This window comes from Canis lupus, chromosome 29 (assembly GCF_011100685.1).
Source record: "Canis lupus familiaris isolate Mischka breed German Shepherd chromosome 29, alternate assembly UU_Cfam_GSD_1.0, whole genome shotgun sequence".
Taxonomy (NCBI): domain Eukaryota; kingdom Metazoa; phylum Chordata; class Mammalia; order Carnivora; family Canidae; genus Canis; species Canis lupus.
Genome location: NC_049250.1, coordinates 4,950,262 through 4,977,326, shown reverse-complemented (window position 1 = coordinate 4,977,326; position 27,065 = coordinate 4,950,262). Strand labels below are relative to the sequence as shown.

Genomic DNA, 27,065 nt, shown 5'->3' with positions numbered 1-27,065 from the left:
CCAATCAGGGAATAAAGAAAGAGTCTTCAGCTTAAGTTAACTGTATATCTAACCTTATTAAGAACAAGGAAATCATGATAGATATTGGCAGCTGGGGACTGACTGGCCGGATATACTGTATTTCTAGTCATGCACAGCATTTATGGGACCAGGAAAGTTACATAGATTTCGGATTGCTGACGTGGCACTCTGGGCAAGAGCAGCTCCATCTTGGACCTAGAAGTTTCAATACATATTTTTTAAATGTACAATACCATATTCTTTACTATGTGCACTGTCATCTTCCGTTACAGAAACTTTATACTCATTGAAAAACAGTTACCCACTCCCCCGTCACCCAACCCTTGACAATCACCATTCTATATTCTGCCTTTATGAGTCTGGCAATTTCATACAAGTAAAGCCATGCAGTATTTGTCTAAGACTCGTTTATTTCACTTAATATAATAAACTTAACCAAGGAAACAAAAGACTTGTACGTTGAAAATTCTAAAACACTGATAAAAAAAAATTAAAGCAGACACAAATAAATGCAAAGACATTCCATGTACATGGATTAGAAGAATTAATATTGTTAAAATGTCCATCTTACCCAAAGCCATCTGTATATTCAGTGCAATAACTTTTTTTTTTACAGAAATAGAAAAACAATCTTTTTTTTAAAGACTTCATTTATTCATGAGAGACAGATAGAGAGGCAGAGACATAGGCAGAGGGAGAAGCAGGCTCCTCAAAGAGAGCCTGATGCGGGACTCAATTCTGGAAACCCGGGATCACACCCTGAGCCAAACACAAACACTCAACTGCTGAGCCACCCAGGTGTCCCAGAAAAACAATCTTAAAATTCATTTGGAACTACAAAAGATCCTGAATAACCAAAGTGACCTCAAACAAGAAGAATAAAGCCAGAGGCATCACACTTCTTGATTTTAAAATGTAAAGCTATAGTAATTAAAACAATGTGGTACTGGCATAAAGACAGTCATATAGACCTATGAAACAGAATAGAAAGCCCAAACAATCAAGAAAGGATAATCTCTCCAACAAATGCTGTTGGAAAACCACAAGCAAAAAAATGAAATTAGACCCTTATCTTACTAGCGTAAGACACAAAAATTAACACAGAATGGACTAAAAACTTAATATAAGAACTGAAACTATGAAACTCTTTAAAGAAAATATAGGGGGGAAAACTTCTTGACATTGGTCTTGGCAGTAATTTTTTGAATTTGACACCAAAAGCACAGGCAACAAAATCAAACATAGACAAGTGGGACTGCATCAGACAAAAAGTTTCTATACAAAAAAAGAAGCCATCAGTAAAGCAAAAAATAAAATAAAATAAAATAAAATAAAATAAAATAAAATAAAATAAAATAAAAAGGAATGGCAGAAAAATATTTGCAATCTATTTGATAAGGGTCAATATCCAAAATATATTTAAAAACTCATATAACTCAATAGCATTAAAAAATGACCTGATTTAAAAAATGTTAAAAGGACTTGGCTATTTCTCCAAAGAAAACATACAAATGGCCAACAGGTATATGAAAAGATACTCAATATTACAAATCATCAGGGAAATGAAGATCAAAACCACAATGAGATATCACCTTATCACTTGTTAGGAAAGCTATTACCAAAAGGCAAAAATAGCAACTGCTGCCAAGGATGTAGGGAAAAGGGAATTCATACTTTGACGGGAATGGTACAGCCACTAGGGCAAATTGCATGGAAGTTCCTAAAAAAATAAAATAAAAAAAATTTTAAAGATCTACCATATCATCCAGTAAACCCACTACAGGGGAATTAATCCAGAAGAATTGAAATCAGGATTTCAAAGAGATATGTATCTTGGTGTTCCTTATAGTATTATTCACAGGACCCCGGGATCACAACCTGAGCTGAAGACAGACGCTCAACCACTGAGCCACTTAGGTGCCCCTGCCCATGGCATATTTATTGGGTAAAACAAAGTTGTTTTCTTTGGATGAGGACCAAAAATATCTAAAATAAGATGTCTAAAAATATCTCCTACTAAAGCTCCAGGAGACATGTGTGACCTAAAAGATAGCCCTGAGGGCACTAGCAATTCAATAGTCCCTGGTAGGAGGCAAAGCCTGAAATATACCTCCCCAAAACTCAAAAATCATAATGCTGCCTTCTCGCATCTAGAATGAGCAGCATTTTAAAATGAGGAAATCTGTGAACCAAAATATATGGTGTCTAGTCAATATCATTTCCCAAGCTTATCCAAACCCTCCATGCAGTCTATTACATAGCATGAGAGGGAAGTGTGTGCGGGGTCATATTTGGGCAGGAAAACAAATGTTCTGCCTCTGTAAGCTGAAGTTTCAAAGATAGCCAGGTGGCCTTGAAACTTGGCCTCTTGAGAAGAAGCATTAGAAAACCTTTAGCAAATAATTAATATACTTTTTAAACAATTCTTCGCAAATCAATGAGAAAATAGAAAATTATTTTGATCATTCTCAACAGACTATATTAATTGGGAGTCATTATGCTTCTCTTTGGTTATAAAAGAACAAACAACAAAATCCAGAATTCCAGACTACCATTAAATAAAACCAGCAAGAACACTGACAATATGTGCACCATGTACACACTTGTCAGGCTTGTGCACATCACAAATGTGGTTACATTCTTCTCAGGTCATGATCCCAGAGTCCCAGGATCGACCCCCACATTGGCTCCATGCTCAGCGGGGAGTATGCTTCTCCCTCTCATGCTCTCTCTCTCTCACTCACTCTCTCAAATAAATAAATAAAATCTTTAAAAAAAGAAAGAAAGAAAACAGCAATCAGTGCAAGAATAAACAAATCAATGGGGTAAATTAGGTAAATTTTAAAGAACTCTATTGTATGCTATAATTTGGTATATGATAAAGGTGACAAATGACTGTATCAATAAATGTATAGTGTCTAAACAATTGGTTAATCTTTGGAAGACAAAGTTGGAATCTTATTTCCCACAACATATAATAAACTCTAGCTATAAATCAATATTAACTATTTTTTTAACATTGTAAGTGTTTTTATGATGTCATAAAGGATCAATAAAAATGTTGAGTATTTGTTCTGGAAGCAGAAAACTATTTCTTTAGCATAAAATGAATTACAGAAATTAAAAAGAATTGTCATTATTCACAGATGGCATGATTGCTTAGGTAAGAAATCCAAAAGAATTTATAAACTCTTAGTATTAATAAGAGAATTTAACAAAATATATAACATATAAATATAATACATAATATTTAATTACTGTATGCCAGAAAATCAGTATATACCATTAATAAATGAACAAACAAACCAAGAAACTAAATCTTTAAAAATACCACTAATAGCTTCAAAATTATCAAGTAACTAAGAATAAAGTCAACCCAAAATCTGTTCGAAAGCTCTATAGAGATAAGTATAGTTATATATGAAACATATTTGTTATATATGTGTGGATTGGAAAACCCATGGGGAGGAGCAGTTAAGATGGCAGCATAGTAGAACACTAGGTTTGCCTCATTCCTTGAACATAGCTAGATAACTAGCAAATCCTTCTGATTACCCAAGAAATCAACCTGAGGCCTGACAGAACAAACTACACAACCAGAGGGAGACAAGAGGCCACATCAAATAAGGTAGGAAGTGCAGAGATGTGGTTTGGGGGAAACCAGACTGTGGTGCTGCAGTGGGAGGGAATCCTGGTCATTGAAAGAGAGAGAGAGAGAGGCCGGGGGATGTATAAGAACATTTCCCCCAAATCATTGGCTGGGAAAATAAGAGGGGCTGATTTTTGTGAGTTTTTACAACCAGTTCTCAAAGACTATAGTTTTGGAGGTTGGTAGGCTTGGCTAGGCTAGAACCCTGAGAGTGCTGACCTACTCCTGGAGAGAAGATGGGCAAACAACCCTACCTTCCCCTACCCCTCAGCATAGGTGCAGAGACACCTGCTGAGGGTAGCTAACCTGTACACTGGTTATTTAGCCTGCTTTGCTCCAAATCCCACACCCCTCTGCTCTGGTGGAACTGTCCTTCTTGGTCAAACCTACATTCATTCCAGCAAGTGAGACCTTCCCCCTGAAGACCAGCACAGGCCTCCACCACAGCATGTCCCTAAAGTTTGGAGTTTTAAAAAATCAGCAGGTTTGACTGGGATAGAGCCCAAAGTGCAGTTCACTGCCCTAGGCAGGCAAACAACCCAGAGACAGATTATATGAAAACAGCTATCTGAAAACACATGGGATTCACGAGGGAAAATTATTAATTTTTCAATGGGGTGCTTCCTTGAAAGCAGCAAGCACAGAGTTCGCTCTCTCAGGACAAAGTTGCTGGCTGGTGCCACTTCCTTCCCCTACTCTTCAGTATAAACAAACTTCAATAAACGGTGTAGCACCAACACTGGCTGCCTAACTTGCTTATACCAAGTCACGGCCCCCTGCTTATCTTGGACAAGTGTGCCTAAGGACCAGTGCAGCAGGCCTCTTCCCCCAGAAGACCAGCAGAAATCTCTACACACACTGTGTCTACCAACCGTAGAGTTCTGCAAGGCTTCAGTTTGAGTGGAAGTAGTGTCAGGTCTCATTTAGCAAGCAAACCAGAGCATACCTAGTTAAAACCCATCAAACTCTAGATAAGGTCCAAACACTGCCCACTACAAATAAGGACAGCCTCTTCAGGTAACTAACCTGAGGTAAAAAGAGTAAAACCACAGAAGTAGAGTGCACACATCAGAGACCCTCACTGAGGGTCAGGCCCTGGACACTATATGGCTTCTTCTTCATAAAGCCATTACTCTCAGGAGCAGGAAACATAGAAGGCTTTTCTAACACAAAGAAGAAGGTAGAGACCTAGACAAAATGCCAGGATAGTGGAATTCATCCCAAAAGAAAGAACCAGAAAATGTCACTGCCAGACATCTAATCAAAATGGGTATAAGTAATATGCCTGACAGAGAATTTAAAGCAACAATCATAAGAATACTCACTGGCCTTGAGAAAAGCATGGACAATATCAGGGAGAGCCTTATTGCAGAGATTAAAAAAAAAAAAGTTAAAGAAATGAATCAGAGATTCATTCATTTAATTCATTCATTTAATCAGAGATTAAAAAAAAAAGTTAAAGAAATGAATCAGACAGAAATGAAAAATACAAAACCTGAGATTTGAAACTAACTGGATGTAGGGACCAAATTGATGGAATAAGCAAAGGACAAATAAGTGATGTAGAAGATAGAATAATGGAAAATAAGAATGCTGAGCAGAAGAAAGAAAGAACTATAGATCATTAAAGAAGACTTAGGGAACACAGCAACTCCATCCAACATTACATTTGTATCATAGGATTTCCAGAAAGAAGAGAAGGAAAAGGGGACAGAATGTTTATCTGAGGAAATAATAGCTGAAAAAGTCCCTAATATGGAGAAGGAAATAGACATCCAAATCCATGAGGCACAGAGAACTCCTGTCAAAATCAACAAAAACAGGCCAACACCAAGACATAGAGTAGTTAAATTTGCAAAATTTACTGATAAAGAAAAAATCCTAAAAGCAGCAAGACAAAAGAAGTCCTTAACTTAGAGGGAACACCAATAAGGCTGGCTGCAGAACTCTCCACAGAAACTTGGCAAGCCAGAAAAGAATGGCATGATATATTCAATGTGCAGAATAGGAAAAATCTGCAGCCAAGAACAGTGTGTCCAACAAGGCTATCATTCATAATAAGAGGAGAGATAGTTTCCCAGACAAACAAAAACTAAAGGAATTCATGACCAGTAAACCAGCCCTGCAAGAAATATTAAAGGGACTCTTTGAGTGGGAAGGAAAGACAAAAAGTGACAACGACTAGAAAAGAAGAGAGAAAATCTCCGGTAACAACAAAACAAGTAATAAAATGGAACTAAATACATATCTATCAATAATTACTCTGAATGTAAATGTACTAAATGCTCCAATCAAAAGACATAGAGTGTCAGAATGGATAAAAAATCAAGACCCATCTATATGCTGCCTACAAGAGACTCATTTTATTTTTTTTCCAATTTTAAATACAGTTTTATTTAAGACATTGCATTTTCCACTTAACAATACAGTGCTTATAAAGTGCAATGTTTATTTCCTTTCCCTGTGCACATATTCAAGTATCAAGAATGCCCAGTATATTTACTATAGCAGCTTGACTTAAAACTGCCATGGAATTTGCTACAAATTTGGGTCCTTCAAATGTGTGGAACAATGCTAGACCTGTCATCAGGTTGGCTTAATCAACCTCTTCAATGGTAGGCCCAGAGGATGCACCACCAGAGGGAGGAGCTCCACCACCAGGAAAGCCTCCGGGCATTCCTCCTGGCACTCCTCCTGCACTCTGGTATAGCTTCATACCGATGGGGTTGCAGACTTTCTCCAGCTCTTTCTGCTGATGTTCAAATTCTTCCTTCTCTGCAGTCTGGTTCTTATCGAGCCAGTTGATGAGTTCATTGCACTTGTCAAGAATCTTCTGTTTGTCTTCGTCATTGATTTTGCCCTGAAGTTTTTCATCTTCAACAGTTGCTTTCATGTTGAATGCATAAGACTCAAGTGAATTCTTAGAAGACACCTTGTCTCTCTGCTTCTCATCTTCCACTTTGTACTTCCCAGCTTCCTGGACCATGCACTCAATGTCCTCCTTGCTCAAGCAGCCCTTGTCATTAGTCATGGTAATCTTGTTCTCTTTTCCTGTGCTCTTATCCACAGCAGACACATTGAGGATACCATTAGCATCAATATTAAAAGTAACTTCAATCTGAGGAATGCCACAAGGAGCAGGAGGTATGCTGGTGAGTTCAAACTTGCCAAGTAGATTGCTATCCTTGGTCATAGCACACGCTCACCTTCATAGACCTGAATAAGCACACCAGGCTGGTTGTCAGAGTAGGTAGTAAAGGTTTGTATCTGTTTGGTAGGAATGGTAGTATTGCGCTTGATGAGCACAGTCATGACTCCTCCAGCAGTTTCAATACCAGGAGGAAGTGGGGTGACATCCAATAGCAGCAAATCTTGAACATTTTCAGATTTGTCACCAGAAAGAATTGCTGCCTGGACAGCTGCACCATAAGCAATGGCCTCATCAGGGTTGATGCTCTTATTCAGTTCCTTTCCATTGAAGAAGTTTCTGAATCTTGGGGATACAGGTAGAACCACCCACCAGGACAATATCATGGATCTGAGACTTGTCCAGCTTGGCATCCCAAAGAGCTTTCTCTACAGGGTCCAGGGTGCCACGGAACAGGTCAGCATTTAATTCTTCAAACTGGGCACAAGTAATAGAGGTATAGAAGTCGATTCCTTCATACAGAGAATCAATCTCAATACTGTCCTGGGTGCTGGCCCATTCGCATGCAGTACGGAGACAGCCCTCTTATTTTTGTTGATATCCTTCTTGTGTTTGTGCTTGAATTCTGCAATAAAATGATTGACCATACAGTTGTCAAAGTCTTCTCCACCTAAGTGGGTGTCTCCAGCTGTGGACTTGACCTCAAAGATCCCATCTTCAATAGTAAGGATTGACACATCAAAAGTGCCACCTCCTAAATCAAAGATCAACACGTTCCTTTCAGCTCCAACCTTCTTGTCTAAGCCATAAGCAATAGCAGCAGCATTTGGCTCATTGATGATTCGAAGTACATTAAGACCGGCAATAGTTCCAGCATCTTTGGTAGCCTGACGCTGAGTCATTGAAGTATGCAGGTACCCTGACAACTGCATTGGTAACAGTCTTCCCAAGGTAGGCCTCTGCAATTTCCTTCATCTTTGTCAGAACCATAGAGGACACCTTCTCTAGATAGAAACTTTTTGTCTCCCCCTTGTATTCTACTTGGACCTTAGGCCTGCCATCATCATTCACCACCATGAAGGGCCAATGCTTCATATCAGATTGGATGACAGCATCATCAAATCTACGTCCAATCAGCCACTTGGCATCGAAAACCGTGTTAGTGGGGTTCAACACAACTTGATTCTTCACAGCATCACCGATCAATCGTTCGGTGTCTGAAGGCGACATAACTTGGGGTGGTTCGGTTTCCCTGCTCATTGGCAATTATTTCCACTTTCCCGTGCTGGAAGACACCCACGCAGGAGTAGGTGGTGCCAAGATCGATCCCGACTGCGGGTCCTGTAGACATAGTTGCTTCTGTGTGGGCCAGAGTCGGCCCGCGGAAACAACAGCCGCCTGCAGATCTGGCGCCGCGTACAACTGAGACTCGTTTCAGACTTAAAGACACCTGCAGATTGAAAGTGAAGGGTTAGAGAACCATTTATCATGCAAACGGATTTCAAAAGAAAGCCAGAGTAGAAATACTTAAATCAGACAAACTAGATTTTAACAAGAGATGAAGAAGGGCACTATTTAATAATAAAGGGAACTATTCAACAAGAAGATCTAACAATTGTGAATATTTATACCCCTAACTTGGGAGCACCCAAATATATAAATTAATAACAAGTGTAAAGAAACTCATTGATGATAATGCAATAATAGGGATTTTAAAACCCCACTTACCTCAATGGGCAGATCATCTAAGCAGAAAATCAACAAGGAAACAATGGCTTTGAATGACAAACCAGGCCAGATGGAACATTCCATCTTAAAGACCATAATATACATTCTTTTCAAGTGCAAATAGTACATTCTCCAGAATAGACCACATATTGGTCACTAAGCAGGACTCAATAAGTACAAAAAGATTGAGAATATGCATACCATGCATCTTTTCTGACCACAAGGCTATGAAACTTAAAATCAACCAGAAGAAAAATTTAGAAAGACTACAAATACATGGAAGTTAAACAACATGTTACTAAACAATGAATGAGTCAACCAAGAAGTTAAAGAAAATATTTTTAAAATAAATGAAAATGAAAACATGATAGTCCAAAAACTCTGGGATGCATCAAAAGCAATCCTAAGAGGGAAATATAGAACAATGCAGGCCTATATGAAGAAGCAAGAAAAATCTCAAATAGACAACCTAACCTTACATAATAATTAAGGGAAATAATAGAGATTAGATCAGAAATAAATGATATAAAAACAAAAAAATAATAGAAGAGATCAATGGAACCAGGAGCTGGTTCTTTGAAAAAATTTAATGAAATTGATAAACCTCTAGGCAGGCTTATCAAAAAGAAAAGAGAAAAGATCTAAGTAAATAAAATCACAAATGAGGGAGGAGAAATAACTAAAACTTCCAAAAAATAGTAATGGAAGGAAAATTTCCACTCATTGTATAAGGCCAGCATTACCCTGATTCCCAAACCAGAAAAGACTCCACTACAAAAGACAACTGCAGGCCAAACCCCTGATGAACACGGATGCAAAAATTCTTAATAAAATACTAGTAGGGATCCCTGGGTGGCGCAGCGGTTTGGCGCCTGCCTTTGGCCCAGGGCGCGATCCTGGAGACCCGGGATCGAATCCCACGTCGGGCTCCCGGTGCCTGGAGTCTGCTTCTCCCTCTGCCTGTGTCTCTGTCTGCCTCTCTCTCTCTCTCTCTCTCTCTCTCTCTCTCTCTCTGTGAGACTATCATAAATAAATAAAAATTTAAAAATAAAATAAAATAAAATAAAATACTAGTAAATCGAGTCCAACAGTACATTCAAAGAATCATTCAGCACCATCAAGTGGGATTAATTCCTAGGTTGCAAGGAACAAGTGTTGATTGATTTGTGAATATTGAAATCAATCAACATGATAAATCATATTAGGTAAAAAAAAGGATAAAACCGTTTGATCCTCTCACTAGATGCATTAAAAGCATTTGACAATGTACAACATCCATTCATGATAAAAACCCTCAACAAAGTGCGTTTAGAGGAAACATACCTTAACATAATACAGACCGTATGTGAAAAACCCACAACTAATATCATCCTCAATAGAGAACAACTGATAGCTTTTCCTCTATAGTCAGGAACAAGACAGGGATGTTCATTATTATTTAACATAGTACTGGAAGTCCTAGCCTCAACAATCAGACAACAAAAAGAAATAAAAAGCATCCAATTAGCAAGGAAGAAGTCAAACTTTCACTATTTGCAGACGACATGATACTCTATATAGAAAACCCAAAAGACGTCACCAAAAAATTGCTAAAACTGACACATGAATTCAGTAAAGTCAGAGACACAAAATCAATGTACAGAAATCTGTTGCATTTCTATACAACAATAATAAAGCAACAGAAAGAGAAATCAAGGAATCAATTGAAGATGACATGAAGAAATTGAAAAACATTCCACGTTCATGGATTGGAGGGAAGAGCAAATATTGCCAAAATGTCTATGACCTAAAACAATCTACACATTTAATAGAATTCCTATCAAAATATCAACAGCATTTTTCACAGCATTAAAACAAACAATCCTAAAATTTGTATGGAACCACAAAAGACCCTTTATAGACAACATAATATTGAAAAAGAAAATCAAAGGTGGAGGCATCACAATTCCAGACTTCAAGCTTTATTACAAAGCTTTGGTCATCAAGACAGTATGGTACTAGCACAAAAGCAGACACGTAGATCAGTGGAACAGAATAGAGAACCCAGAAATGAATTCACACCTTTATGGTCAGTTAATCTTGGACAAAACAGGAAAGAATATGCAATGAGAAAGACACAGTCTCTTCAACAAATGGTGTAGGGAAAATTAGACAGCAATATACAAAAGAATGAAAATGATCCACTTTCTTACACCAAACACAAAAATGAATTAAAAAAGAATGAAAGACCTAAATGTGAGACAGAAATCTATCAAAATCCTAGAAAAGAACAGACGATATCCTCTTTGACACCAGCCATAGTAACTTCTTACTAGATATGTCTCCTGAGGCAAGGGAAACAAAAGCAAAAACAAACTATTGGGACTTCATAAAAAAAAAAAAAAAGTTTCTACACACCAAAGGAAACAGTTAACAAAACTAAAAGTTCACCTACAGGATGAAAGAAGATATTTGAAAATGACATATCTGGATAAAGGGTTAGTATCTAAAATATATGAAGACATAAAACCCAATACCCCAGAAATGAATAATCCAGTTAAAAAATGGGCGGGAGACATGAATAGACACTTTTCCAAAGAAAACATCCAGATGGTTAACAGACAAGAAAGAATGCTCAACAACGTTCATCATCAGGGAAATACAAATCAAAACTACAATGAGATATCACCTCACACCAGTCAGAATGGCTAAAATGAAAAACACAGTAAACAACAGGTGTTGGTGAGGTTGCATAGAAAAAGGAACACTCATGCACTACTAGTTGGAATGTGAACTAGTACAGCCACGGTGGAAAACATTATAGAAGTTCCTCAAAAAGTTAAAAATAGAATTACCCTATGAGGGGCACCTGGGTGGCTCAGTGGTTGAGCACCTGTCTCTGGCTCAGGTCATGATCCCGGGGTCCTGGGATTAAGTCCAGCACTGGACTCCCCACAAGGAGCCTGCTTCTCCCTCTGTCTATGTCTCTGCCTCTCTCTGTGTCTCTCATGAATAAATAAATAAATAAAATCTAAAAAAAAAAAGAACTACCCTCTATGATCTAGCAATTGCACTACCAAGTATTCACCCAAAGAATACAAAATACTAATTTGAAGGGATGCATGCACCTCGATGTTTATAGCACCATTATCTACAATAGCCAAAATATGGAAATAGTACAAATGACCATTGACTGATGAATGGATGAAGAAGATGCGGTGTACATATATACGATGGAATATTTCTCAGCCACAAAAAAGAATAAAATCTTGCCATTTACAATGACATGGATAGAGCTACAGAGTATTGTGCCAGGTGAAATAAACCAGTCAGAGGAAAACAAATAACATATGATTTCACTCATACGTGGAAATTAAAAAACAAAACAGATGAACATGGGAGGAAAGAGAGGCAAATTGGGAAACAGACTCAACTATAGAGAACAAACTGAGGGAAGTGGAGGGGAGGCAGGCAGGGGGATGGTGTAACTGCGTGATGGATATTAAGGAAGGCACCTGTGATGAGCACTGGGTGTTGTATGTAAGTGATAAATCACTAAATTTTACATTTGAAACTAATATTATATTGTATGGTAACTAACTGGAATTTAAAGAAATGTTGGGGGGAAAAGGAAGACTCAGAAATGTAAAGATGTGAATTCTAATTTATACAATCTCAAAACCTCAAGTGTTTGTCAGTGTGTGTGTATGTGTGTGTGTACAACTACATGAGCTCATTCTAAAATGTATATAGAAATGCAAAGAGAATAAGCAAGATACTTCTAAAAAAGAAGTGGAAAAACTTGTTCTTTTACATATTGAAGCTCATAATAAGGCTATAGTAAATTGAGACAGTGTGGTATTACTGCCTGGATAGAAAAATAGATCAGTGGAGCAGAATTAGTACCTAAAGACAGGCAATAGTTTGCAAACAAAGCAGAGCAGTGGAGGAAAAAAAGAAGTGAGTTTTTAATAAATGGTGCTGAAACAATTAAGTATCCATGCAGGAAAAAACAGATTTGACTCATACCTTACATCTATAGCAAAAAGTCCACTTAAGAAGGATTAAATGCCTAAATGTAAAAGGCAATACTAGAAAAATATGATGAAGATAATATTTCCCTATCTCTTGATAGGGAAAGATTTCTTAAACAACACAAAACTTTTGTTCAAATAAATACACCATAAGAGTGAAAAGAGTACCAACAAATTGGGAAATGATATTTGTAACATACAACCACACACACAAAAAAAACCCTCTTATACAGAGTATATTTTTCAATTTTATTAATCAATAAGAGACAACAGATCCAGTTAAAAAATAGACAGACTCACACACTAGACAAAGATAAAATCCTATTGGCCAATAAGTATATAAAAAGCTTCTTCAGGGGATCCTTGGGTGGCTCAGTGGTTTAGTGCCTGCCTTTAGCCCAGGGCATGATCCTGGAGTCCTGGGATCGAGTCCCACGTTGAGTTCCCTGCATGGAGCCTGCTTCTCCCTCTGCCTCTGTGTGTGTGTGTGTGTGTGTGTGTGTGTGTGCCCTCTCTCATGAATAAATAAATAAAATCTTAAAAAATAATAAAAATAAAAAGCTTCTTCATTGCATTATAAAAAAAGAAACGAAAGCTGAAACCACAATCACATAGCACCATACACTCACCAGATTGATTAAATATTTAAAGTCTTAAAGGATTGACAAGAAAGTGGGACAAAACAATTCTAATAACTTGCTTGTGGAAGAATAAATTAGTACAACACTTCAGAAAAATAGTTTTAACATCTGAAGATATCAATATTTTATGACACAGCAAATTCCACTGCTAGGTACACATACAGAGTGTATGTATGTATAGGCGTACCACTGTGCATGTAGAAGAATGTTGACAGAATCATAGTTCATTATAGCCAAAAATATGAATTAAATTTCCATCAACATTTAGTGAATAAACTGATGTACTTTTAAAATAGAATACCATACAGCCACAAAGATTAACAAACTATAACTACATGCCACAAGATTGAAAAGTACTTCAATCATTATGTTGCAGAAGCTAGATATAAATAATGGTAGGTTATACCTATGTATCAATTTTCAATTTTAGGAAAGCCAAATTTATATGAGAAATAAAAAGAAGAGCAAGTTATTGTCATTAAAATGAGTAATGTATTGGTTATCTATTGCAGCATAACAAATCATCTCCAAACTTAGTGACTAAAAACAGCAAACATTTATTATCTCATAGTTGCTACAGATCAGGAATCCCAGTGTGTCTTAGATGTGTGCCTCTCACAGGCCCAATCAAGGTGTTACAGGGGTTGTTGTCATCTCAAGGCTGGACTGGGCCAGGATCTTCTTCCAAGTTACTCATGTGGTTGTTGGCAGCCTCAGATCCTCAATGGCTGTTGACTGGAGATATCAGTTCCTTGTCCCTTGGACCTTTCCATAAGGCAGCTTACAACATGGCAGCTCTTCTGCTGAACAAAGACTAGGAGAGGGATAGGGAAGAACAGAAAATGAGAAAGGAGAAATAGAAACTACCACCAGACCTAATCTTAAAAGTGCCACAGCATTGTCTATCCTGGATTCTATTGGTTTGAAGGAAGTCAACAAGTCCAGCTCATACTGAAGGGAAAGGAATTACACAAGAATATGAATAACATTGGAGGTCATCATAAAGGCTGCCTATACCACAGGCAGTTATTACCACTAGAAGGAAGAGGAGTCCTGTGACCACAAAGTGAAAAAAGTGACAAAGGAGGGCTTCTGAGATGTTGGCAGTTGTATTTCTTCATACATATGAAATTGTGTGTGTGTGTGTGTGTGTGTGTAAAACACTCTTCAGTATGTATGTTATAATTTGCCCCAAAGGAAGAAGTAGGAAATTACTTATGTGCAGAAATTACTGATTTGAATAATAAAAAATATCTTAAACATCTTTATACCTAAAATCATTATTTAATAAATTACCAGAAAAAATTTGGCAGTAAGAATAGCACAATGATGAGATCACTAAATTCCTTCCTCTATTTAGACCTTATATAAGCCAATTACTAAAAAATACTAAAATCACTAAAGTAGAAAAATAGGCAAAAATATAAGTAGTTCTTAGAAGAGAGTATGCACACACGCAAAAACCCAATAAGCATATAAAAATGTTCAACCTTACTGCAAAAGTGCAAAAACTACAACAGAAAAAAAAATTCATGCTTCTTAAATTAACAAATGTTAATGTTTTGAAGGACAGCTCCCACTGGTGGGGAGCACGTGATGTATCAAGGCTCTCATGCCCTCTATTAGGGCTATGTCTGTCAATTGGATGATATATCAGGATTTTTCAAATTCAAACTGCATTACCATATTCTTGAGCATCACTCATTTTAAGATTTAAATAGTATAATTGTATTATATAGAATTTGAAAATTACTAAATGAAAATTGATATTCTATAATCTATCTTTATTACCACCCAATTGGTATCATTTTTATTCATTTCCTTGAAAGATCTTTTGAAATCAGTGTTTTACATAGCTGTAATTACAGCATACTTAGTTGTGATTTTCAGTGAATAATATATAAATTTTTTCCATGTTGTCCTGTATTTTATTGCCACAAAGTGTTCCTTGGAACAAAAATAACATGGCTTATTTAATTATTGTTCCATTTTGAACATTTAATTTGTTTTCACAAATTTTATTCTTTTTCAATAATGTTGCATAAACATCCTTCAGATAATTTTGTCCCCCTGTACTAGATGATTTCTTCAGTAGAATTCATGAAATGGTGTAAGTTAATAGTGCTTTCTCAGTGCTTGATATAGTCAAACTAATTTCTAAATGTTTGAGTGAACTTATAAAGTCATCAAGGAAGCATGAGAATGAATTTAAATCCATTTTGACAGCCATGGATATTATTATTCAATAATAGTGGTCTTTTTTTCTAATTTGGTGATTCAAAAAAGCTCTTTTTACCCAGGCTTCTGATAAACTTTAATAGAGGAAAACTTGAGTTAGCCATGCTCCTCAACAGTTAACATTCTAGGACCAGCTTCGAATTGTCTGACACAAGGACAATTAGAAACAGAATACCAGCACTGAAGAAACACAAACAATTCTGAGAGAATATTATGAGCAATTATAGGCCAATAAATTAGGCAATCTGGAAGAAATCGATGCATTCCTAGAAACATATAAACTACCAAAACTGAAACAGAAAGAAATAGAAAACCTGCACAATTCTAAAACAAGCAAAGGAGTTGAATCAGTAATTAAAAATCTCCCAACAAACAAGAGTCCAGGGCCAAATGTCTTCTCAGTGGAATTCTACCAAACATTTAAAGAATAATTAATACCTATTCTTCTGAAACTTTTTCCAAAAAATATAAATGGAAGGAAAACTTCCAAACTCATTAAATGAAGCCAACATTACCTTGATCCCAAAACCAGACAAAGACCCCACTAAACAGGGAAATTACAGATTAATATCCTTGATAAACATGGATGCAGAAATTCTCACCAAGACAGTCACTAATAGGATCCAACAGTACATTAAAAGGATTATTCACCATGACCAAGTGGAATTTATCCCTGGTTCAACACCCTCAAGTCAATAAATATGATACATGACAGTAATAAAAGAAAGGACATGAACTATATGATCTTCTCAATAGATGCAGAAAAAGTACTTGACAAAATACAGCCTCCTTTTTTGATAAAAACTCTCCACTGTGTAAAGATACAGGGAACATACCTCAATATCATAAAAACCATATACAAAAGACCAACAGTGAATATCTCATCAATGGGGAAAAATAGAACTTTTCGTTCAAGGTCAGGAACACGACAGGGATGTCCACTTTGACCAGTTGCTCAACACAGTACTGGAAGTCCTAGCTTCAGCAATCCAACAACAAAAAGAAATAAAAGGTATCAAAATTAGCAAAGAAGAAATCAAACTTTCATTCTTCACAGATGACATGATAATCTGTGTAGAAAACCCAAAAGATGCCACCCCAAAATTGCTAGAACTCATACAGGAATTCAGCAAAATTGCAGAATATAAAATCTATGCATGGAAGTCAGTTGCATTTCTATACTATAACAATGAGACAGAAAAAAAGAGAAATCAAGGAATCAACCCCCTTTACAATTGCACCAAAAACCATAAGATACCTAGGAATAAACCTAACCAAAGAGGCAAAGGATCTGTACTCAGAAAACCATAGAATACCCATGAAAGAAATTGAGGAAGACATAAAGAAATGGAGAAATATTCCATGTTCATAGATTGGAAGAACAAATGTCATTAAAAAGTCTATGCTACCCAAAGCAATCTATACATTCAATGTAATCCCTATCAAAATATCAACAGCATTTTTCACAGCACTAAAACAAACAATCCTAAAATTAATGGATCATTCCCCCCATCATTCCACAAGACCCTGAATAGCCAAAGTAATGTTAAAAAAGAAAACCAAACTTAGAGGCATCACAATTCCAGACTTCAAGGTGTATTACAAAGCTGTAATCATCAGGAAAGTACAGTACTGGCACAAAAACAGACAAGTAGATCAATGGAACAAAATAGAGAACCCAGAAATGGACCCCCAATTCTGTAGTCAACTAATCTTCAGCAAAAGAGGAGACAATATCCAGTGTAAAAAAAGACAGTCTCCTCAAGAAATGGTGCTGGGAAAATCAGACAGCCACATGCAGAATAATGAAATTGGACCATTTTCTTACACCATACATAAAAATACACTCGAAATGGATGGAAGACCTAAATGTAAGACAGGAATCCATCAAAATCCTAGAGAAGAACATAGGCAGAAACCTCTTTAAACTTGGCCACTGCAACTTCTTGCTAGACACGTCTCCAACGGCAAGAGAAGCAAAAGAAAAATAAACTATTAGAACTTCATCAAGATAGAATATTTTTCCATCTCTTTGTGTCTTCCTCAATTTCTTTCAGAAGTGTTCTGTAGTTTTTAGGGTATAGATCCTTTACCTCTTTGGTTAGGTTTATTCCTAGGTAGCTTATGCTTTTGGGTGCAATTGTAAATGGGATTGACTCCTTAATTTCTCTTTTTACAGTCCCATTGCTAGTGTATAGAAATACCACTGAATTCTGGGCATTGATTTGTATCCTGCCACACTGCAGAATTGCTGTATGAGTTCTAGCAATCTTGAGGTGGAGTCTTTTGGGTTTTCTATATAGAGTATCATGTCATCTGTGAAGAGCGAGAGTTTGACTTCTTCTTTGCCTATTTGAATGCCTTTTATTTCTTTTTGTTGCCTGATTGCTGAGGCTACGACTTCTAGTACTATGTTGAATAGCAGTGGTGAGAGTGGACATCCCTGTCTTGTTCTTGATCTTAGGGGAAAAGCTCCCAGTGTTTCCCCATTGAGAATGATATTTCCATGCTCATGGATTGGAAGAATTAATATTGTGAAAATGTCAATACTAGCCAGGGCGATTTATACATTCAATGCAATCCCTATCAAAATACCATGGACTTTCTTCAGAGAGTTGGAACAAATTATCTTAAGATTTGTGTGGAATCAGAAAAGACCCCGAATAGCCAGGGAAATATTAAAAAAGAAAACCATAGCTGAGGGCTTCACAATGCCAGATCTCAGGTTGTACTACAAAGCTGTGGTCATCAAGACAGTGTGGTACTAGCACAAAAACAGACACATAGATCAATGGAACAGAATCCAGAATCCAGAAGTGGACCCTCAACTTTATGGTCAACTAATATTTGACAAAGGAGGAAAGACTATCCACTGGAAAAAAGACAGTCTCTTCAATAAATGGTGCTGGAAAGTTGGACATCCACATGCAGAAGAATGAAACTAGACCACTCTCTTGCACCATACACAAAGATGATAAACTCAAAATGGATGAAATATCCAAATGTGAGACAAGATTCCATCCAAATCCTAGAGGAGAACACAGGCAACACCCTTTTTGAACTTGGCCACAGTAACTTCTTGCAAGATACATCCATGAAGGCAAGAGAAACAAAAGCAAAAATGAACTATTGGGACTTCATCAAGATAAGAAGCTTCTGCACAGCCAAAGAAACAGTCAACAAAACTAAAAGACAACTTACAGAATGGGAGAAGATATTTGCAAATGACATATCAGATAAAGGGCTAGTATCCAAGATCTATAAAGAACTTATTAAACTCAACAGCAAAGAAACAATCCAATCATGAAATGGGCAAAAGACATGAACAGAAATCTCAGAGGAAGACAGAGACATGGCCAACAAGCACATGAGAAAATGCTCCGCATCACTTGCTATCAGGGAAATACAAACCCAAACCACAATGAGATACCACCTCACACCAGTGAGAATGGGGAAAATTAACAAGGCAGAAAACCACAAATGTTGGAGAGGATGTGGAGAAAGGGGAACCCTCTTGCACTGTTGGTGGGAATGTGAACTGGTGCAGCCACTCTGGAAGACTGTGTGGAGGTTCCTCAAAGAGTTAAAAATAGACCTGCCCTATGACCCAGCAATTGCACTGCTGAGGATTTACCCCAAAGATACAGATGCAATGAAACGCCAGGACACCTGCACCCCGATGTTTCTAGCAGCAATGTCCACAATAGCCAAACTGTGGAAGGAGCCTCGGTGTCCATCGAAAGATGAATGGATAAAGAAGATGTGGTCTCTGTATACAATGGAATATTACTCAGCCATTAGAAATGACAAATTCCCACCATTTGCTTCGACGTGGATGGAACTGGAGGGTATTATGCTGAGTGAAATAAGTCAATCGGAGAAGGACAAACAGTATATGGTCTCATTCATTTGGGGAATATAAAAAATAGTGAAAGGGAATCAAGGGGAAAGGAGAAAAAATGAGTGGGAAATATCAGGGAGGGAGACAGAACATGAGAGACTCCTAACTCTGGGAAACGAACAAGGGGTGGTGTAAAGGGAGGTGGGCAGGGGTTGGGGGTGACTGGGTGACAGGCACTGAGGGGGGCACTTGATGGGATGAGCACTGGGTGTTATGCTGTATGTTGGCAAATTGAACTCCAATTAAAAAAATAAATAATAAAAAAAGAACTTTATCAAGATAAAACCTTCTGCACAGCAAAGGAAACAGTCAACAAAACTAAAGGCAACCTACAGAATAGGAGGAGATGTTTGCAAATGTCTTATCAGATAAAGGGCTAGTATCCAGGGATGCCTGAGTGGCTCTGGGGGTGAATGTCTCCCTTTGGCTCAGAGAGTGATCCTGGTCCAGGGATCGAGTCTCACATTGGGCTCCCTGCATGGAGCCTGCTTCTCCCTGTGCCTATATCTCTGCCTCTCTTTCTGTGTCTCTCATGAAGAAATAAAATAAAAATAATCTTTAAAAAAAAAAGATAAAGGGCTAGAATCCAAAATATATAAAAAACTTATTGGGATCCCTGGGTGGTGTAGCAGTTTGGCGCCTGCCTTTGGGCCAGGGCGCGATCCTGGAGACCCGGGATCGAATCCCACATCCGGCTCCCGGTGCATGGAGCCTGCTTCTCCCTCTGCCTGTGTCTCTGCCGCTCTCTCTCTCTCTCTGTGACTATCATAAATAAATAAAAAAAGAGTCTCTTATAAAAAAAAAGAACTTATTAAACCCAACACCCAAAGAACAAATAATCCAGTCAAGACATGGGCATTCACATATCAGCTGGTGGAAGCACAAGTGACACAAATGGGAAGTGAAAGCAGTCTCACCTGTGAGGGTCCTGAGTTAGGATTAGGGTTAAGCTCATCATTATCATGCAGTGGTATACATTAATTCTTTCTTTTTTTACTGATATTTTTTATTTCAGTTAATTAACATATAATGTATTATTTGTTTCAGAGATAGAAATCAGTGATTCATCATCAGTCTTATATAATACCCAATGCTCATTACATCATATGCCCACCACATATCTGCAATTTGTTCTCACATCCTTCAGAAAAATATAGAATAATGTGTATGTATGTAGATGTGTAGAGTGAGAATGTCAAAGGTATACAGAAATCTTTTGTATTCTTGCTTCAAATTTTTGCACATTTGAAATTATTTGAAAGTAAAAATTTTTAAAAACTAATTTTCTGATATCTTTTTTCCAGTTTTATTGAGAAATAATTTACAGACATTACTGTACAAGGTTTAAGTTGTACAGAATCATGATTTGATTTACATGTAAAGTGAAATGATGACCACAATAGGTCTAGTTAGCATCCATCATCTCATGTAGACACAATAACAAGAAAAAAAACAATTCTTGTGATGAGAACTCTTAGGATTTACCCTTTTACCAACTTTCCTGTATACCACAGAGCAATGTTAGCTGTAATTTTCATGTTGTACATTATATCCCTAGTATTTATCTTATAACTGGAAGTTTGTACCTTTTGACCACTTTCTTCCAATTCCCCTTTCCTCAACATCCTGCCTCTGATAACTATAAGTCCAAACTCTTTTTCTATGAGTTCAGTGAGTGTTTTTTTGTTTTTGTTTTGTTTTAGATTCTACCTAGAAGTGAGATCATACAGTAGTTGTCTTTTCTGACTTACTTCACTTAGCATGATGCCATCCAGGTCCAAACAAGTTGTTTACTTGTTTTTTATAGCTGAATAATATTACACTGTACATATATACCACAACTTCTTTATGCGTCATCAATGAACATTTAGCTTGTTTCCATGTCTTGGTTATTGTAAATAATGCTGCTATGAACATGGGAGGTATGCAAATATCTTTTTCAGTTAGTATTTTCATTCTCTTTGGTTATCTTCCCAGAAGTGAAATTGCTGGATCAAATGGTATTTCTATTTTTAATTTTCTGGGGTACCCTATACTATTTTACACAGTGGTTGCACCAATTTACAATCCCACTAACAGTGCACAATGTTTTTTCTCACATCCATGCCAGTATTTTCTATCTCTTATCTTCTTGGTGGTGACCATTCCAGCATGTGTGAGGTGATATCTCAATTTTGGTCTTAATTTGCATTTCCCTAATGACTAGTGATGGTGAGCATGTTTTCATATATCAGTTGGCCAATCATATATCTTCTTTGGAAAATGGCTACTTTTTATAAAAAATAATACGTGGCATTTATGAACTACAAAGAAAATACATATGAACAAAAAAAAGTATAGAAAACATCATACTTCTAGTCATCAGAACTAATTACTCTTAACTTTTTGGTATATATTATTTCAATATTCCTAAACTTTCTAATGATTGAGAAGTCAACATTAGTTACCGGCAAGAACCCTAGATCCCTCCATTAGCAGAGCAAAGAAAATGAGCAGATAACAAGGACTCCAATTTTGCATCTTGAGAAGGTATCAATGGAGATATTCCCTCACAGTGTCTCCCGAGGAACAATTGCCCCTGCACATGTTGAGAATGACCTAGAGAAAAAGGCAAACTGAAGGCCACTCCTGCACATCTGCCTAGACACACATGGATACGCAACTCAGAAGAGAGGTGGGTGAGGAGAAGGGAGAATCCATTCTCAACAACTCTCAGGAAACATCTGTTCCAGGTCACAGAGGGACCACACAGAATTCTGACTATATTAATGGATCCTTCTCACTCAATCTCATTTAAGCTCCTGGTTGCACAACTATCTTACTATAAACTTTAAGAATCTAAGAACTATGCTTCGCAGGATTTTCCAGTGCCATGGAGGACTAGAAAGAGGAACAGGAAAATCTAAGCCAAATTAATTACAAAGTTTGTGCTTTGTCTCCGTGGATAGGTTTATAAAGATACAGAAAAGAGTGTGCTAAATGAGAAATGATGACACCATAAACCACAGCATAGGAGAGCAAACATGGAAGAGCACCCTGATGTTATAGGTATTGAGAGGGACAGCTGGCAAGAGTCAGTGGTTGACTGGACGTGTGTGAAGAGGCAGGACAAGGAGGCAAGGACAGAAAGATTGAATATGATGAAAAAAAAAAACACAATCACAGAGAATTTCAAACATTGTAAAAGTTCTAAACATCAACATAATTTATATTTGAAGCGTTATATTTGTTTATACTTAAGAAAGCAACCTTGACTTTTGGGACTTTTCAAGTTAATGGATTTAGGTTAATCTTGGCCAAGTGTCTGTTCCTGATATGGTTGGATCTTGGGCAAACTTACTTAACTTCATTATAATTTAAAGCTAGTTGCTAGGTAACTATATCCAGGGTTCTTTCTGATCCCTAGATCAAGATATCCGTGCCAAAATGTAGGTAAGCTAATTTGAAAGTTAGAGAGAGTTGATACACTTTTATGAGAACTTTAATCATCTTCCATCTGTGGAACTATCTGTGGAACTATCTCTGCATGAAAAAAGTTAGATATTTTCCCACAGAAGCTGAATGATCGTTTGCCCGGTACACTTAGCCCTCGTTTGTAAAACATGAGGAAATAGAGTAGGACTCCTCCCGCTGAATGACCAACAACTCTCTGTCCGTGGTTTCATGAGGCCAAACAGTTACAGAAGAGTGAGGAGCATCATGTGAGCTGAAACTACAAATACCTTTTCCTGGAGCTTCTTATTGAAGAAATGGTAAGTCAAAGGAAAGAGCTTAAGTTGGTGAGGAAGAGAGCAGCCCCAGGAGGGTTGCCATGGTGATGGGCTTGTAGGCAGGTAAGTTAGGTATCCCTGGAAAAAGAAAGATAAGACATAGGTATCTTAATATAAGAGACATCATTTTAGGCTCCCCAGCTATTTTGTGATCTATTCCTGACCAGCACTATGTGTCCAAGCACATTTCTTGCAAAACTGCCTGGGATATGTTCAAATTGCAGAAAAATAGACTGCAATTGTTAAAGACTTGAAGGAAATAAAGAGAATGCAAAAACTCAAGTGTCTACTGACAGGCCACAAAATAGCCTGACCATATCAGAGACAATAAATCAATAGTAAAACAATTTCAGAAGTAAAGATTGACCTAACACAGATTCTTGAGTCCTTTTTGCTGGATTTAAATCCCTCTGAGCACTCAAGCTCCATACTAACTGGATCCAGAGAACTGTTGATGTGGATGGACCCTTGCTGGCCCCAGTGACCTCAATCAAACAGGACCTGGTTTTTGTTGACCTAGGATTACTTTGGCTCCAATTCTGCACTGAACTCTCCTTTGCCAAGCCCTTCCACAAATATGCCTGCACTCTCCACCTAAAACTTCCTTAATTTTGTTGTGGCAGAAGGCGTGGGCACTGACTTGGGAAATATTCATGGTGTTCTCCTTACTTGTTACAAGTAAAACCCTTCTTCTTCCCACTCTTTTGGCTTGACCTCCACCAGGAGGTAAACAGGTTCAGGACAACTGACTTTGTCATTGGGACTCTGGGTCTGTCTGTAGGAACCAAGAAAGGAATGGGATAACTAAAGGTGGAAACACAGTGCCTAGAGGACACATGAAAGGCATCCTATTTATGAAGTTACTTGTCAGCGTTGTTCTGGGTCTTGTATAGGTACTGATTAGTGATCAACATCCTATGAATAAAAGCATTCACTGTGCATATATTTTTCTAACGGCATGATACAAATATAATGGTAAATACTTCCTGTAGATTTATCTGACCAAAAAAGCCACAAAAAATATAGTGTATCCATAAAGACTATAGAGAAGCGTGTTAAGTGCGAATGCTTATATTGGAGAAATAAAAAAGAATACTTTGGAGAAAGTCACCAGAATAGGGCCATGCATCAAAACATACTTCACAAATTATATATGAACAAAATATGCCTGAGACATGGTGCAGTTGATGCAGTAAACAAAATCAAATGAGACCAGCGAATGTTTCCCATAAAATCCTGATGGTGCATTCAGTCACTCCCTTTTCTTTGACTTTATTTTTCTCATTAAAATCCAATCTATGACACATTTAAAGTTCTTTCCCACCTAACAGTAACATCAATAAAGCAATAAGCTGCATACACCCTAGGGGAGAATACTAAGTGAAGACTCTCTGATTTCCAAACTCTATATAACACCTCAATTGACACAACCTAAGATCATTACTGATTACACAAATCTGACACACTGCCTGGTAGGAGTGGGTAAGATATGTTGATAATAAATACAAGAATGTTGAGAGTCACATAATTATTTCCTGTCTTATGGGGAAGAAAAAGTTTTAAACAATTCAAAATTAAGCTTGAGGGAAAATTACTTCTATCCTGGATGGCTAAAAGCATGGATGGCAACTTAGCCCATACTATTATAATTTTTGAACTAAATCTGGTTTTCTTGCCAGGCTTTTCTTACTTAGGCTTTTTAATTCATCAGTATTCTTGCCTGAAAGCTCAAAAACGAATCATCTTTTTCATGCTGTTGCCAATAAGTTTAGCTATTCTCAGAAGCATTCCCCTCTTCCAATAGGAACCTACAAATACAGAAAGTACCCTAAATGATTTAAGATCTTCTTTTCATTTCTATTTACTACCATGGGAAAATAAGAATTCAATTTAAAAATATATTTACAAAGAAGCTCATCATCTCCTTAAGTGAACTTATTGTGGGATGTTTCCATGCTTCTCCCTAAGCAAGGTCAACATGCTATATAACTGAAGCTAAGGGAAATTCACCCTTGATAATATGTTGGACAAAGGATAGAAGGAGGTTGCCATGCCACTTCTGTGGTATTTGTGCTGCCAGGAAATAGGGCTTAATGGCCTTAGTGCAGTACTGTCATTCTTTTTAAAATGTCAGGTTTGGAAGAATCACGAATTGAGGGCGAGCCCATAAGGAACTCATCAGCTCATACAGGAGAAAACAGTGAACAGGTAGTGACAGCATAATAAATTTCTTAGCATGTACAAAGAAAGGGAGTTTACTCACTAACAATTGAAGAGGTGATGAGGTTTCCCAGTAGACCCCACTTGTAAACTGCAGTGTAGAAGAGAGGGATAAAAACCACGTAGGGATGGAGATAAGGAAGGCAGAAGGCAAAAAATGGGAAGGAAATTCCAGGTAATGAACGTAGCACATGGAAATGTTAGAGGTTAGCAGCATGAAGCTTGGAGAAAGAATCCTGCATTCAGCCTGAGCAGCAGAATTTCTCCAGGTGGGCCCAAGGGCCACCTCCACATGAGTCACCCAGCTTGTTGCAATGCAGCTTCCCGAGCCCTAAAACCCATGTACCATCTCAGAATCTGGAGCCCAGGACTTTGTATTTTAAATAAGCATTCCAGAGAACTCCTAAGCCCTGGATCGTATATCCTTAAGGAAGGCATTAAGTCTGGGAAGGGAGGAAGTGGCAATAGAGGATTCTGGTGAGGTGAGCAGTGTTGAACCACAAGATCCTTGAACACTAAAAGTTTGGGACTTGGGACTTTCCTGAGTGCAACAGAGGACCCACAGCTAGAATCTACAGAACAAAAAGGGAACAGAATTCTACTTTAGAAAAATCATTTACAGGCAGTCTGGGAAAATGGATCGGAGCTGGGAAAGACTCGGTCAGAGTCATCAAGGGACAAAAAAGCTGAAGAGAAATAGTAAGAAAGCAGAACTGACTAGAACTGGTGATTGGTCTAATGGGATATGGCAGTGAAGGGGAGGGGACATGGTTTTAGAGACAGGGAGACATCAAGCATGATCCCTTCCTAGGATCCTGGCTTGAGTATTGTTTATAGGGTGCTGATCACAAGGGGTGGCAAGGTGAGTAAGTTCAGCTAAGTTCGAAGCATCTATAGAACTCAGGTTCAGGAGACATGGGATGTAATTAGAGACCTAGAATCATCAATACACAGATGGCAATATAGAAGCGTAGGGAAAATAAAAGTTTACGTTGGCACTTTTCTTCATAAACTAGAAAGTGGAGTTATTTTCCAATACTAAGAAAAAAAGGGAGGTGTCAGAGAATGAAGGAAATATACAACAGTCCCTATGAAGACACAAGAGAAAATGCAGATTAGGGAAACAGAAAGCATTAAAGGCTCATCAAATATGGAAGGACAACTCGCAGTGGCTCCAACTGTGCTGTGTCTCTCCCACAGCATTTGCCCACCAGTGGGGCAGGAATGGAGAAAGAAGGCAACTAGAATGCTAGGGACCTAGCCTCTCTGGATAAGCAGAGGGACTAGAGGGCCCTCTGGTCTTGAAGGCTCCTCTCAAGACTTCTTACTGTACTTCTTGCTGTTCTTACTCCCCAAATTCATATCTAGGAATAAAAACCTGCCATGTTTCTCTTTAGTGTGGTTCTACCTTGCTGTTGCTTGTTAGTTTCCCTGAGTGTGCATATGTGCACGCTAACATGCACACCCACCACCTTTCTGTGAACACAAGCACGGACCCTTGACTACTTACCAGCCCTTCTTAGGCAGCAATGAATATTGAAATTTCTCCTATGTTATGGTTATATTTATCAATAGCCAAAAAGCTAGTGTGATGATTAAGCAGAACACTCAACAATTTGCAATCTCCTGATATCCTCCCAGTAAATTTTCTCAATTTTTTTTTATTTTTTATTTTTAGAAACTGTTTATTTTCCGTCAACCTTATTTCCATTCTGTTCCTTCTGTGGAAGAGCAGC

The 27,065-nt window shown here is 37.7% G+C and overlaps 1 pseudogene; it reads right to left on the bottom strand.

Annotated features, from left to right (window-relative positions):
- Nucleotides 1–6,137: 6,137 nt before the first annotated feature.
- Nucleotides 6,138–8,169, bottom strand: LOC100685939 (annotated as a pseudogene).
- Nucleotides 8,170–27,065: the final 18,896 nt, after the last annotated feature.